The sequence below is a fragment of the Cavia porcellus genome, unplaced genomic scaffold, assembly GCF_034190915.1.
Source record: "Cavia porcellus strain 051 isolate PalLab524CR breed Dunkin Hartley unplaced genomic scaffold, mCavPor4.1 scaffold_17, whole genome shotgun sequence".
Taxonomy (NCBI): domain Eukaryota; kingdom Metazoa; phylum Chordata; class Mammalia; order Rodentia; family Caviidae; genus Cavia; species Cavia porcellus.
Window position 1 is genome coordinate 3,086,306 of NW_026947500.1, and position 14,368 is coordinate 3,100,673.

Here is a 14,368-nt window from a genome sequence, read left to right on the forward strand (position 1 = left end):
ACATAGTAAGCTGATGGAAGCTTGTTTCTCTCTCTCCTCACAGTCCAGGACAGATATTCTGATTCCAGACTGGAAGGCACACCTGTGCGGGGCGCTGTGGTTCCTTTTCCAGGCTTGGAAGTAACTTGCCTCAGGCTCACAGTGCGTTGGCAAGAAGCCAGTCGCAGGGCATTTCCTAAGCGGCTGAGGGTGTCAGCAATGTGCCCGAGAAGGAGAGGAGAATGGACTTTGGTGTTCTACCAGCTGCTCTTGTTGGGGCAGAGTTTTGTTCAGCGTGGAATGGGATGAGAAGCCCAGTACTGACCCTCAAAGGCACCTCAGCAAATCTTAGCCTAAGAGGGTCAGGTGGCAATCCCTGAATTGACGCGTAGAAAGTCGCCAGCTCCAGCCTCGGGGGACACTGCAGGCGCCTCGTCCCACTCTGACATCCCCCTTCAGTCCTTGGCCAGGTGGACTTGCAGCCCCCTCCCCTGCCCTCCTCCTGTTTGGACTCATTCCCCATTTCCTCTTGCTCCCCAGGATCCCGGGCCCCTTGTTCAGCTGTCTGCTTACTGCCTTGACTTTGTCTCAGGGTCTTCCAGGGCACGTGTCCTGATTCCCATGGGTTCAGTTCCTTCAAAACTGCAAACTGGTACTCGGGGTCTAAGCGCCTGTCCCGAGGCTGCTGCCCGTTACGGCTTCCCCTCATTTTGACAATTCACTTCCACATTTTATTTCTCTTGTCTCCACCTTACCTCCCTCCTGGCTGTTAATCTGACTTTCTTTTTCATTCACTCATTCACTCATTCATGCATTCATCTGTTGATTGAGGAGTTGCTCAGGAGTGTCACTGAGCTACACCTCCAGCTGTCCGGCTGACACTTGCAGATACTCAGCTTTCCACCTCACCAGTTAAGCCAATGTATCTGGTAACCTCCCCTTCCTCCCAAACTTGACTGCATGTGTGCTGGGGGACTGAGGTTTCACTTTCTCCTGACTGTTAAGGAGCTGCCTCAATGAAAACCAGCTTTTGCTCAGGCAATTCCGAAGACATAGACATAAGTTAACTTAGAAAAAATACATCCCTTATCACCTAACATGTTAACAGCCTCGTAATAGTATAATTTTTATGTAGACAATCTGCCACTCTTTCCCATATAAATTGTAACCTTTACTAATATTCAATAAATGTCTTACTGTATGCAAACCATTGAGACATATATAACTCGCCCTTCCTCTTCTTTTTCTGCCTCCTCCACCTCCTCTACTTCCTTCACCTCAAAGCTCAGGTGGCTGAATGTGTCCCTGCATACTTTATTCTGTTCCTCTGAGCCACACCTCTTTTTGTACCAATACCATGCTGCTTTTATCACTGTAGTTTTGTAGTATAACTTGAGGCATCTTTTTTTTGTTATATAACTTGGAATCCAGGGTTGTCATACCTCCTTCATGGTTCCTGTTGCCCAGGATCACTTTTGCTATTCTGTGTCTCTACTAGTTCTATATGCATTTTAGGGTTCCTCCCCGCCCAGTTCTGTGAGGAATGCTTTTTGTATTTTGATTGGGATTGTGGCAAATCATTTATCAATTTTGGAAGAATAGACATTTTGGCAATATTTGTTCTGTCTACCCAGGAACAGAGGGTATCTTTCCACTTTCTAATACCCTCCTTAATCTCCTTTCCAACATTTCTCCTGTACTAACATTTTCAGTGTAGGAGTCTTGTACTTCTTTGTTAGGGTTATTCCGGAGTGTTTAATTTTTATTGAAGCTATTGTGGATGTTACTGTTTTCCTAGTCCCTTTCTCAATGAATTCATTATTTTTGTCCAGGAATGCTACAGATTTTGGTTTATTGATTTTGTATCCTGTTATCTTGCTGAATTTGCTTACTAGTTTTAGGAATCTTTTGGTGAAATTTTTCAGATCTTTTATTTACAGAATCATGTCATCTGTAAATAAAGATAATCTGATTTTTTCCTTTCCTATACATAGCCCCCCCTTTCTCTTGCCTGATAACTCTGGCTAAAAAGTTTTGAGTAGTATATTGAACAGAACTATCAATAGTGAACATCTTTGTGTTGTTGTTCCTTAGTTTAGAGGAAAAGCTTCAGTTTTTCCTCACTTAATATGATGTTGGCAGTAGATTTGTAATAAATATTTTTATCAGATTGAGATAAGGTCTATGCCTATACTCCTTAGGTTTTTTTAAAATCATGAATGAATGTTAGATCTTGTCAAAACCTTTTTCTACATCTTTTGAGATGATCATGTGATTTTTATGTATGCTTCTATTGATGTGCGGTATTACATTTATTGATTTGAAAATGTTGAGTCATCCTTTCATCCCTGGGATAAAGCCTACTTGGTCATATATATGTTTCAAATGATTTATTGCATTCTGTTTGTGAGTATGTTTTTGCAGATTTTATATTTATGTCCATTAAAATGGTTGGCCTGTAATTTTCTTTTTTGTTCAGTCCTCTGGTTTTAGAATCAAAATAATGCTCCCTTCCAGTAGTGACTTTGGAACTGCTCCTTCCCTTTCAATTTCATTAAGAATTTGAGAATTACTGGCATTGGCTCTCCCCTGAAGATTCTTGTAGAACTGGTGGTGGTGGTGAGTCTTCAAGTTCTGGACTTTTCTTAGTCGGTAGGTTTTTTTTTTTTTTTAATTCCTACTTCAATTTCATTGCCTGCTATTAGATTATTCAGTATTTTTATGTCTTCTTGGATTGGTTTTGGTAATGCATATGTATCTAGGAATCTATCCATTTCTTCTGAATTCTCCAATTTATTAAGAGTACACGTTTTTGAAGTAGTGCCTAATAATCTTTTGCTCTCAGTAATGTACATTGAAATTTTGCCTTTTTTCATTTCTAATTACAATGATATTTGTCTTTTCTTTCCTTCTTTGGGAAAAATTGACTAAAGGTTTGTCTATGTTGTTTATTCTTTAGAAGAACAAGATCTTTGATTCATTGATTTTTTTGTACTTTTTTAGTCTCAGTTTCATTAATTTCTTCTCTGATTTTTATAATTTCTTTCCTTGTACTAGCTTTGGATTTGTATTGTTCTTGTTTTTCTGGCACCCTGAGGTATGTTGTTCAGTTATTAATTTGACTTGCTCTGTTTTTCTGATGTGGATAGTCCCAGGTATAAACTTTTCTCTGAGGACTGCTTTCATTATCTCCAGTAATTCTGGTATGTTGCTCTGACATTATCATTTGTTTCTAGGAACTGTATAATTTCTTTATTCTTCTGTGACTCATTGATTATTCAACAGTGTATTGTTTAATTCCTGTGTGTTCTCACAATTTCTGTGGTATCTTTTGTCACTGACTTCTAGTTTCAGTACGTTATGATCTAATTATATATGTGGGATATTCTGATTCTTTTGTGTTTATCTAAGTATCGTTTATGGGTAAGTACGTGGTCTGTTTTGGAGAAAGCTCCATGCACTGCTGAGAAGAATGTGTATTCTGTTGTTGGATAGAACACTGTAGGTATCTATTAAGTCTATTTGTTAGAAAGTGTGGTTGAACTCTAACATTTCTTTGTTGATTTTTTGGTCTAGTTGATCTATCTACCTGTGATAGTAGTGTATTGATCTATCATACTTGTGTTGATACTTCTGTGAACTTTTATGTTTGCTAATGTTTGTTTTATGAAGTTGGATTCCCTGAGGTTCAGGGAGTGACATATGTTTATAACTGTTATTGCTTCCTATTGAACTACTCTCTTGACCAACACATGGTGACATTCTTTTTCTTTTTCTTTTTCTTTTTTTGGGGCAGTAGTATGGATTGAACTCTGGACCTCCTGCTTGCCAGGCAGACACTTATGGCTCGGAGCTAAATCTCCAGCCCCTATAGTGACATTCTCTGCCTCTCTTTTTGTTTTCTTCCTTTTTAAAATTTTCTAACTTTGCCTCTTTTGAGTTTTGTCTTAAAATCTACTTTATCTAAAAATAGGATAGTTACTCCTGCTTGGTTTTGGGGTCCTGTTGCCTGGAATATTGTTTTTCATCTTTTGATTCTTAGTTTAAATTTCTTTATGGGTTAAATATGTTATTTTTGTATACAGTACACTGTTGGGTTTTGTTTTTATCCAACCTGTCAACCTGTGTCTTTTGATTGAGGGGTAAAAAATTCTCAGTGAGAAATGCATTGACTTATTCCTGCCATTGTATTTTCCAGTTGATGATTTTTTCCCTTCCCCTCTGCTTCACTGTTCACCCTACCTGGTGTATTCATGCCATTGGACTTTTTGGCATAGTTGACTTCACTGTCTCTTTCTAGGATATCCTTGAGAAATTTCTGGAGTGCTGGTTTGGTGATCCGGAGTCTATTAATGTACTCTTTGTCATTGAAAGGCCTTATTTCTTAATCAATTTTGAAAGTATTTTGGCAAAACACATTAGTCTGGGTTGAAAGCTGTTTTTCTGGCATGCATGGTGATATATGTCTTTAATTCAGCCCTAGGAAGACAGGAGGATTGCTATGACCCAAGACCAGCCTAGGATAAAAACTTGAGTTCAAGGCCAGCCTGAACTGCACAGTGAAACTGTGTTTCAAAAAAACATTTGTTTTTGGGGCTGGGGATTTAGCTCAGTGGCATAAGCACCTGCCTTATAAGCAGGCAATTGTGAGTTCGATCCCCGGTACCGATAAAAAGGAAAAAGACCAACAAAACAAAACCATCTGTTTTCTTTTGGAGTTTGAAACATTTCACTCCAAGTTCCCCTAGCCTTTGAGATTTGTGTTGAGAAGTCTGCTATAATTCTAATGGATTTACCTTTATTTGTGATTTGTTGCTTTTCTCTCACAGCTTTTAAAATTCTTTCCTTGTGTTGGACTTTTAGGTTTTGAGTATGATGTGTTATGGAGAAGGTTTTTTTTTTTTCCTGATTGTGGATATTTGGGGTTTTATATGCCTTAATTACTTGTATGTTAAATTCTTTTCCCATACCTGAAAAGTTTTCTGATATTATTTCTGTAAACAGAGTTTTAGAACTCTACAGAACTTTTTTATGCCAATTGTACTGTCTTCTGATTTTTCAGTACTCTTAGATTATCCTCCTTTGCATCACTTAGAAGCTCTGTAGTTTTCCCTGTCAGTTCCTTCCTGATTCCCAGATACAACAGAAAAAGACAGAACAAAGCCAATCGAGACAATGCAGTGAAATTGGTACAGAACTTCACAGCAGGATACTGGGATGGTAGTAATAGGTACTGTGGTATATCTCGTTATCTTCACAATAGTTGACCAGTCAATTAGGTATAGTCAATTAGATATCAAACCAAAAACAGAACATTATAATACCATTTTAGAGTATTAAACAGAGCAAACGAAACATAACAAAACAAAACAGTGAAAACAACCTTTGCCTTCAAACAGAAGATGAAGGAAATCCTCCATATTTGCTATATTGCATACGGTCATCCTCCCAAGAGATGCTGAGACCTCTATACCCAGTTCCTAAGTTGGGGGGTGGTGTTTGATTCTCAGCTTGTGCTTCAGTAGGCTCATGGCAGCTGCTGGTTCCCCTTCTGGCCTGCGCCAGGGGTGCTTACCAAGAGGGCAGGCAAATAAACTGCCGATCCCACCATGGCCAGGTCTCAGGAGTGCTGGTTCTCCTCCTGGCCCACGCCAGCACTTCACTTTTAATCCTGCCTGTATTTGGGAATTTAGCTCAGCAGCACAAGGGCCTGCCTGGCAAGTGTGTTGTGAGCTCGATTCCTAGTACCAAAAAAAATCCTGCCTGCAATCTTTTTTTCACCAAAAATGTCTTCTCTGAGAACACCTGAGATAATAATCTTAAAAGAAGGGAAAAATTTTTTGTTCATAGGTTTCAGTGTACGATCAACCGCCTCCAGTGCTTTTTGGCTTGAGGTGATGCAGGGTATCATGACGTGATAGAGGAAATCTGCTAATGGAAGCCAGGAGTCAAAGAGAAAGACAAAAAGGCCATAGCCTCTGAATCCTCTTCAAGGATGTGCCCCCAGTGACCTAACCTCCTTCTACTAGGCTCCTGCTCTTGAAAGTTCCACAATCTCTAAATAGTGCCACAGAATGGTGACCAAGCTTTCAACATATGGCCTTTGGGGAAACCACAACACTGGCTAATGAGATGACTACTAGCTAGGACTCATAAATAGCTTCAGGATGGGAGCTGGTTGCCAGAAAGACTAAGATGTGTGCTATGACTGTGTCCCCCAAAGGGTATGTGTTGGCAACATAATCCCCAGTGCAAAGGGAAGTGGGGGCTAGTGAGAGATGATTCAGCTGTAAGGACAGAGTGAAGGGACTCATGTCGTTACAGAGGGAGCAGGTTTATCTACTGCTGCAGTACCTTCCTTATAACAGGACAAGTTCAGTCTGCTTTTCTCTTTCTCAATCTCTCTTTGCTCTCCCATCATGGAATGATGCACCAAGAAGGCCCTCATCAAATGTCAACACATTAATCTTGGACTTTCCTGCCCACAGAACTATGACAAATATATTTGTTTCATTATAAAGTACTTAGGCTGTGGACTTCTGTTATAGCAATGCAAAAACAGACCAAAAGAGCGTGATCAGAATGTTAAAATGTCCAGCCCCAACCCTCATATTCAGAGGAAGGAAGGGACCCTGACAGTTGAGTTGGTCACCCATGGCTAATGATGTAATCTAATTAATTATGCCTGTACAATGAAGGAAAACCCCAAAAGAACGGGGTCCAGAGAAGGTCTACCATGTTGAATACATGGAGGTGCCTGAACAATACAACCTGAGAGAGCATGGAAGCTCCATGTCCTCTTCTACATATCTTCTCACACTCCTTGTCCCATAAGAGATGCCCTATGCAACTCTTTTATCAGGCTGTCCAAGTGTATCCTTTGCAATAGGCTTTAAACAAATGGGAAAACATAGATGTTTCCCTGAGTTTTGAAAGAATATGTAAATCACCCTAGCAAATTGAACCCAAAGTGGAGGTAGTGGGAATCCCTAACTCATAGCCAAGTCAGTTAGAAGCACAGCTCACAACCTGGAGTTTGCAAATGGCATCTGAAATGGAGCAATCTTGTCAAACTGAGCAGTAAACCTGTGGGATCTCAGACTTTCTCCAGCTAGACAGAGTCACAGTGGAGTTAAATTGTAAGTACTCAGTTGGTGCCTGATGGAGAATTGATTGATCATTGAGGAAAAATCTCTACACATTTTGGTGACAAGAGGTGTTGACTATCATATTATTTGTGTGTGAGGGTAGGTAAAACATTCTGTTTATTTCTCTTCCTTTTTTTTTTTTTTTTTTTTTGTCTTTTTCATTTTTATCGGTACCGGGGATCAAACTCACAACTGCCTGCTTGCAAGGCAGACGCTTATGCCGCTGAGCTAAATCCCCAGCCCCTATTTCTCTTTCAAACCCTATACCAAATACTTAGGAGAAAGACAGTCTTATTTATTCACTCATTCATTCACTCACTCATTTTTGGTACTGGAGGTTGAACTCGGTGTCTTTCTACTAAGCTACATTGTTTTGAGACAGGATCTTGCTAAGTTGCTAAATTGCCTGTGCTGGGCTTGAACTTGCCATCTTCTTACCTCACTCTTCTGAGTGCTGGGATTATAAGCATGCGCTGCCATGTCCAGTGAGAATGACAATTTTAAAATTGTACATGGAAGAAAAAGAGGAGGTATTTACTTTACGATCCTGAACTTGCTTCTTTTTTTTTTTTTTAAACAGTGCTGGAGATTGAAACCAGGTCCTCATACATACTAGATAAGTGCTCTACCACTGAGCTACATCCCTACCTGTTGTTATACTTATATTGTGCTCTTGCCATGTTGTTATCTATGCTATAACTTCAGTTTGAAATTAGGATCTTTCTTGATAAAATAGGCAAGCTATGAATAGAAATATCATATATAGAGCCTAAAGCTGGCCTAACCAGGAAATTCTTTACTCTTATTTATGTCATCTGACTAAGCAGACTTGGATAATGAATTGTAAGTTAAGGAATGAGAGTCAAAATTAGAAAAGTGAAATCTGGTAAGTAAAAAACAAATTCTTCACAGAACCTGACTCATTTGAAATGAGAGGAAAAACTGATAGATGGTTCAAAAGGAAATGTTTGACTGAAGCCTGCTTGCTGTACTCATAGCTACTGGCCCACAAGAATGTGAGAAAAAAAAAAAGAAAGACTGTGGCTCCCTGGTGACAGCTGGACTAATTATAGAAAAATGAGCGGAGCATGAATTATGTAAATTTACATTGACTGAGACTCCTGCTGCAGCATTTAGGAATTTTGATTATTAAAATAAACTGTAGATTTTCTTACATTGAAAAGCAATCAAAAGATGAAGAATAATCTGTTACAGACTTACAATAAAATACGAACCAGCAAAAATAACATTTTGAACATTACTATAAATTACTTGTAGGTAATAGTCATTTTATAAATTTGGGAAGAAATATCAGTGGCTCTTAGACTATATATTTACATTTTTGTTTATAAAAAAGAACATTACCCCCAAAGTCATATTTTTCATAAGTGCTCACTGTTAAAATAAAAACCTACAAATCTCCCTGTTATATTTTAAGCATTTTTATTATTTTTCAATATCAACCTCACTTAAAAACTGAGGATTAGAAAACAGGATATCGGAAATAATGGAAAACCATTCTGTCTTTTACAAGGAAAACATTTTGTGCATGTGTGTTTGTAAAGACAGGCCATTGAAATCAAAGGCCTTAATAAGGATGCTTAACATTTTTCTTTATACATTTAAAAATTTGATAAACTCAAGCAAATAAAACTGACATTTAACATTTTTCTTACTGAAACATTATTCCACATTTAACTTCATATGCTATAATTTTAAATGATTCTTTTTTGTACTCAGACACTTTGGAAATGCAGCTAAATTATTTCATTTATCTACTCACTGAATAAAAACAAAACAAGGGCTGGAGATTTAGCTCAGTGGCATAAGCACCTGCCTGGCAAATGCAAGGTCATGAGTTCGATCCCCAGCTCAACAAACAAACCCACAACCACATATCAGGAAGGCTGAGGATCTACCACAGAAGCAACACTGATCCCAGGGAAGGTTCTTTTTTCACTTCTTATCATATTATAGCCCCCTCCGTGTTGGAAAAGACATTGCATCGAAGTCAGAAAACTGTTAACACAAATGGTCCTGTGCTGACTGCCACTCCCAATTTCCAAATATAGGTGCTCTAGTATTCTACAGTCCAGGGGACAATACCCAAGCCTTTTTCCAAATGAAATTGCTCATGATTTGTGTTGCTGCCAGTGAGGACAAAGGACAGCTTGAGGATACCCAAGTGTTCATTTTTAGCACAGGCACAGCACTTTCATCCATAATGTGCCTTGCAAACATTAACTAATTAGGAGAAACAACACTCCTGCAAGGTATTTAGCAGGATGTAAAAATGAAAATCTACAAGCAAGACAGCCAAATGCATAAATGATGAAGTGTCAAATCAATACAACCTAAAACCCTCTTTTCTTGCCGTATCATGTTTGGGGAAAGGCAGGAAGTCAGTTTATGCAGGAAAGGGGTACCTGTACCTGTTCGGGGTGGCTGAGAGGACGGCACTAATTCCAGGTAGCACATTTGCAGAGGGGAAGTGTTTTCCTAACTCAGAGAGTGGTTTCAAGAATATAGCCCTTTTAGAGGGCCCCAGAGAATAACAAATCAATACAGTGTTTCATTAATATACTACAGATCAACTTCACATAAAGAAGCCCCCAATAGGCAAGTGCCATGATGAGAATCAGACAGCACACAGTTAGAAGGGACAAGGGGGCGATGAGTGTCCTGTAGAATCTGTGTTCTTTAGGGAGGTGGGAGAGGCTTCTAGGCCTGCCCTGGAGCCTGATTGCAAGTAATTTGCTGGCTTCTTCTGGAAAGTACTCTCAACAGAAAACATCATCACACAAGGATGAGTCCAGTAGACATTAGAAGAAGCAAAGGAGTGTCATTCAGAAGACTGCAGCTCAGGGCTTTGTATGAAGAACTCCAGCTGCTGACCACTGCTGTAACCTGAGTCTCCACTTCATCTTTTTTTTTTTTTTATCGGTACTGGGGATTGAACTCATGACCGCCTGCTTGCAAGGCAGGTTCTTATGCTGCTGAGCTAAATCCCCAGCACCCACTTCTTCATCTTGTTTGTTTAATTTATTTTTAATTTTTTTCATCTTTGATGTGATCTAATAGTCTCTACATCAAGGCGGGTGCTAGAAAGTTAAATGAAATGAATATAAAAGGGCCTAAGTACAAAGTAGCTGCTCAGTGGATTGCAGTCTTTCTCTCCTGACTGCCTTGAGTGTGTGCAGAGAAGCTTTAGGTGCAGTTCTGTCTTCATCCCAGCAGGGCTGCCCTTATCAGATGCAGTCCTAGGACTGAGGCTTGTCTCAGAGGTCCCCTCACACCCAGAGCTGTGCTGCCCATTGTCACGGTCAGGAGCCACAGGTGATGCTGAGCCCGTGCAATGTACCAGTCCAAATAGAGACACATTGCCATGGCAAAGCACACTCTGGTCTTGGAAGTTCCAGGAAAGGAGGATAAAGTAAAATATTTTATTAGTACTTTTTATATTGAAATGAGACTATTTTGGACATATTGGGTTAAATAAAATATATTACATGTGCGTAGACAGCTACAAAAAGACTTAAGTTACACAGGATGCTTACATTTATGGTTCACATCCTGTTCCTGTTGAATGACTGCCTTAGCACATAACTCTCAAAAACCTTCATGAGCTAGAAATGCATTTGAAGATGCCTTCCAAATATGAGGTAGGTTTTTGTTTATAAATGTACCACACACACACACACACACACACACACGTTAGAAACCTATAAAACAGAATGTGAGAAAACATGAATATGAGCCCTCATCTCTTCCTCTCACATCCTAGTGATCACATGTATGTCCATGTTATGCCTTTGTTTCTCTGGAACTTATTGCCTTGAGTGTTGTGTGTGATTGAAATGAGCTATGTCTCCAGCCCTTTTTTTTTTTTTTTTAAATCTTGTTTTTATCTACGTTTTTATCTTGAGGCTGTCTGGCTGAGTTGCACAGGCTGGGCTCCAACTTCTGACCCTCCTGCTCAGGCTCCCCGCATGCTGATGCTAGACGCGTGGGCCACGAAGATGTGGTTCCTGATGAGGCAAAGGGTTCACCTGCCACAGCTGGGGAGAGGAACTGGGAGACTCTAACGGGAAAGAAACAAGATCACACTACAAATTATAACAATACAAGGACTGGCAAGTACCGCCGAAATAAAATACTACAAGTGTAGTAAGGTCAGCAAGAAGGAAAGCGGAGACGGCTCCCCTCGCTGAGCTGCAGCAAGCCGTCCTGCCTGTGGCGTGTGGGGAGGGCCGGAGCAGAGGCAGCTCACAGGCTGGGCGGGCGGTGTCAGCTGTGGAGTGGAAGATTTGGGGAGAAGGACCAGGGCAGGCCCAAGGTGCTCCCTAGCACTGCTTTCTCCCACCATCCTCCCCCAGCAAAGAAAGTGGGGCTCTGATTTCCCAAGTTTCATGAGGAGGAGGTGGAGTGGGGGTGAGGGAGAGAAATAACTGTGGCTGAGAAGAAAACTCTGCTTACTGAGAAGCAAACTGTGTTTTCAAGTCCTGTGAGCAGGAGGGTGGGAGTTCCATTCCACGTAAGGCTCTAAGAAGTCATGTCTGTCCCTCTCGGTCTCTGTCTGCACCCTCTGTCTCTCTCTCCCTCCTCTCCTCACTTCTCCTCACCTCTCTTCTCTCTCTGTCTCTCTGTCTCTCTGTCTCTGTCTCTCTCTCTCTCTCTCTCTCTCTGTCTCTCTGTCTCTGTCTCTGTCTCTGTCTCTGTCTCTCTCTCTGTCTCTCTCTCTCTCTTTATCTCTCTCTCTCTCTCTCTCTCTCTCTCTCTCTCTCTGTCCCTCTAATGTTCTCTTGCCCAACAAGGTCTTGCTCTTTTGCCCAGACTGCCTCAAACTCATGCTCCTCCTGCCTCAGTCCCCCAAGCACTTGGGATTACAGACTTTCTGAGGAGCGGTGTTGGCAGATGCTAAACTTTGAGGGTGGTTGTAAAAGTCTTTTCTCATCAACCTTGCCCAAAAATTGAAGAGACTATACTTGAGCAAGTGCCCTGGAGACCACAGGGCTTTCCTTGAACATTCTAGAATACATGAGATTTTCTAAAGAAAGTTTTAGAGAAGATGAAAACCCTGAATCATGACTGAGTTTAATTTCTTGGCCGCAGAATTATTTGAATTAGACACTCATGGAAATGTGATGTGTTTTTAATAAAACAATTTTTAACTAATAAATGTGTATAGTAATAGAATTTTAAAAGTCAAATAAAAGTATAGGTCTCCTGCCTCACCTCCACACTCCACAGTCTCATGTCCTGGGAATGACTACCTGTAATGTTTTTGGTTGTTGTTTCTGACATTTGCCTCCATACTGCTCTTTATGAAGTTGTGGGTCTTAGTGTAACTAATAACTTCTTACTACGAAAGAGGAAAATTCAGCTCCATTACACACACAAGCAAATATACCACTTGTAATTCCTGTCAATATGATTAAATCACAACTTTAGACTGTTAATAGAGTATATTGTTGTGATTATGCCATATCCAAAAAATAGGCAATATTTTTGGGTTTTCCTTTCTTAATTTTTTTTTGTACCTGGGATCAAATTCACAACCTCACAGTTGCCAGGCAGATGCTTATGCCACTAAGCTAAATCTCTGACCTCTTGGGTAAGTTTTTCACTTTCCAAGGGTTAATAAGTACCTTTTTAAAAACTTGCTTAGTTTTTTATTTACTTATTTATCAATCTTTCATCTCCAAACTTTTCACACATTAGGATATGTGTCATTTTTTTTTTATCATTTCTCACCTTCCTGGAACAATCTGAGCTAGGGGATATCTATTATCTTGGGGTTTCCCTTCACCACCTGTCTTATGTTTTTATTTATTTTTATCTCCTCCCTCCCTTCCTCTATCTCCCTATCTGTCTTTTCTCCTCTTTCCTTCTTCCTTACTTTTCTATTTCTTTTTGTACTTGTGGGTTGGCACATACCTTATTCATTTATTTCCCCTTTAATGAGAGTTCAGGAAGGTACAGGTGTTATTTTTCTCAGGAAGCTTATCGAGTGCTGGGAATGTGACAGTTTCTTACCTGAAATGATTTCAACTCTCCACACGATGGCTGTGTCATAGCAGAAAGTTGAATCCCATAAACTGCAGTAGTACGCTCACTGTAGCCTGCAAATACCAGAGCTGAGTACCTCATAACAAATCATTTTTTCAGTTCTGCATGGTAACTATTAGTCTTTCTTTCTTTCTTTCTTTCTTCCTTCCTTCCTTCCTTTCTTTCTTTCTTTCTTTCCTTTCTCCTTTTTATCAGTACTAGGGATCAAAGTCACGACTGCCTGCTTGCAAGGCAGGCACTTATGCCGCTGAGCTAAATCCCCAGCCCCTTTCTTTCTCTGTTTCTTTCTTCTTTTCTGTTTCTTTTGTCTTTTTGAGACAGGGTGTCACTATGCAGTTCAGGCTGGCCTTAAACTCACTTTGTCACCAGGCTGGCCTTGAACCACAGCAATCCTCCTGCCTCAGCCTCCCAAGTGCACTGTGCCACCATGCTCTGCAAGAAGCTCTTAGTCTTAAACAAAGTGATTGCTTATGTGAGTGCAGCTAGTGACATAGCTTTTTCCATAAATAAAGTGCAAGGGGAAAGAAAATGCGTGCACAGAATAAGAGCCTCAAGAAATATACCCAGGTACAGTACGTGACCCTTAACAAACATACCAACAAGCAAACAAATCTTGATGAGACGACAAGGAAAATACAAACTCTGACTAGATATTGGGTGATATTAAAGAATTATTGGTGATTGCTTAAGATAGCACACTGGTTTTGTGCTTGCATTTAAGGGGACTTCTTGCCATTTCAAAATATGTATCGAAGTCAAGAGATGCTTAAATGGCTTCCTTTCCTTCGCCATCAAATCATATCGTGCAGGGGCAGCTTTCTTCACGACACAGTCAGAGAACTGGTATAAGTACTCAGAGCCTCCCTTACTTGTCATGGTGCTTTGTCTGTGTGGGCCTTTGGGGTCAGCTTAGGTCTGCAAAAGCAAGGACGATCCAGAGTAGGCAGCTGCTGAGAAAGGCAGGAGTATAAGTATAAGCTAAGTATAAGAATAATAAGTATAAGCTAAGTATAAGAATCAGCACCTGTGCCGGGGGTGCAGGGTGTTGGGGCTGGACTGAAAAGCTTGCTCTGCATGAAGGTATTAAAACTCAGCGAAAGAAAAGAGTGGAGAGACAGATACTGAGTACCAAAGCTCTCTAGCTTCTAGTCAAATTCAACATCCCTGCCTTA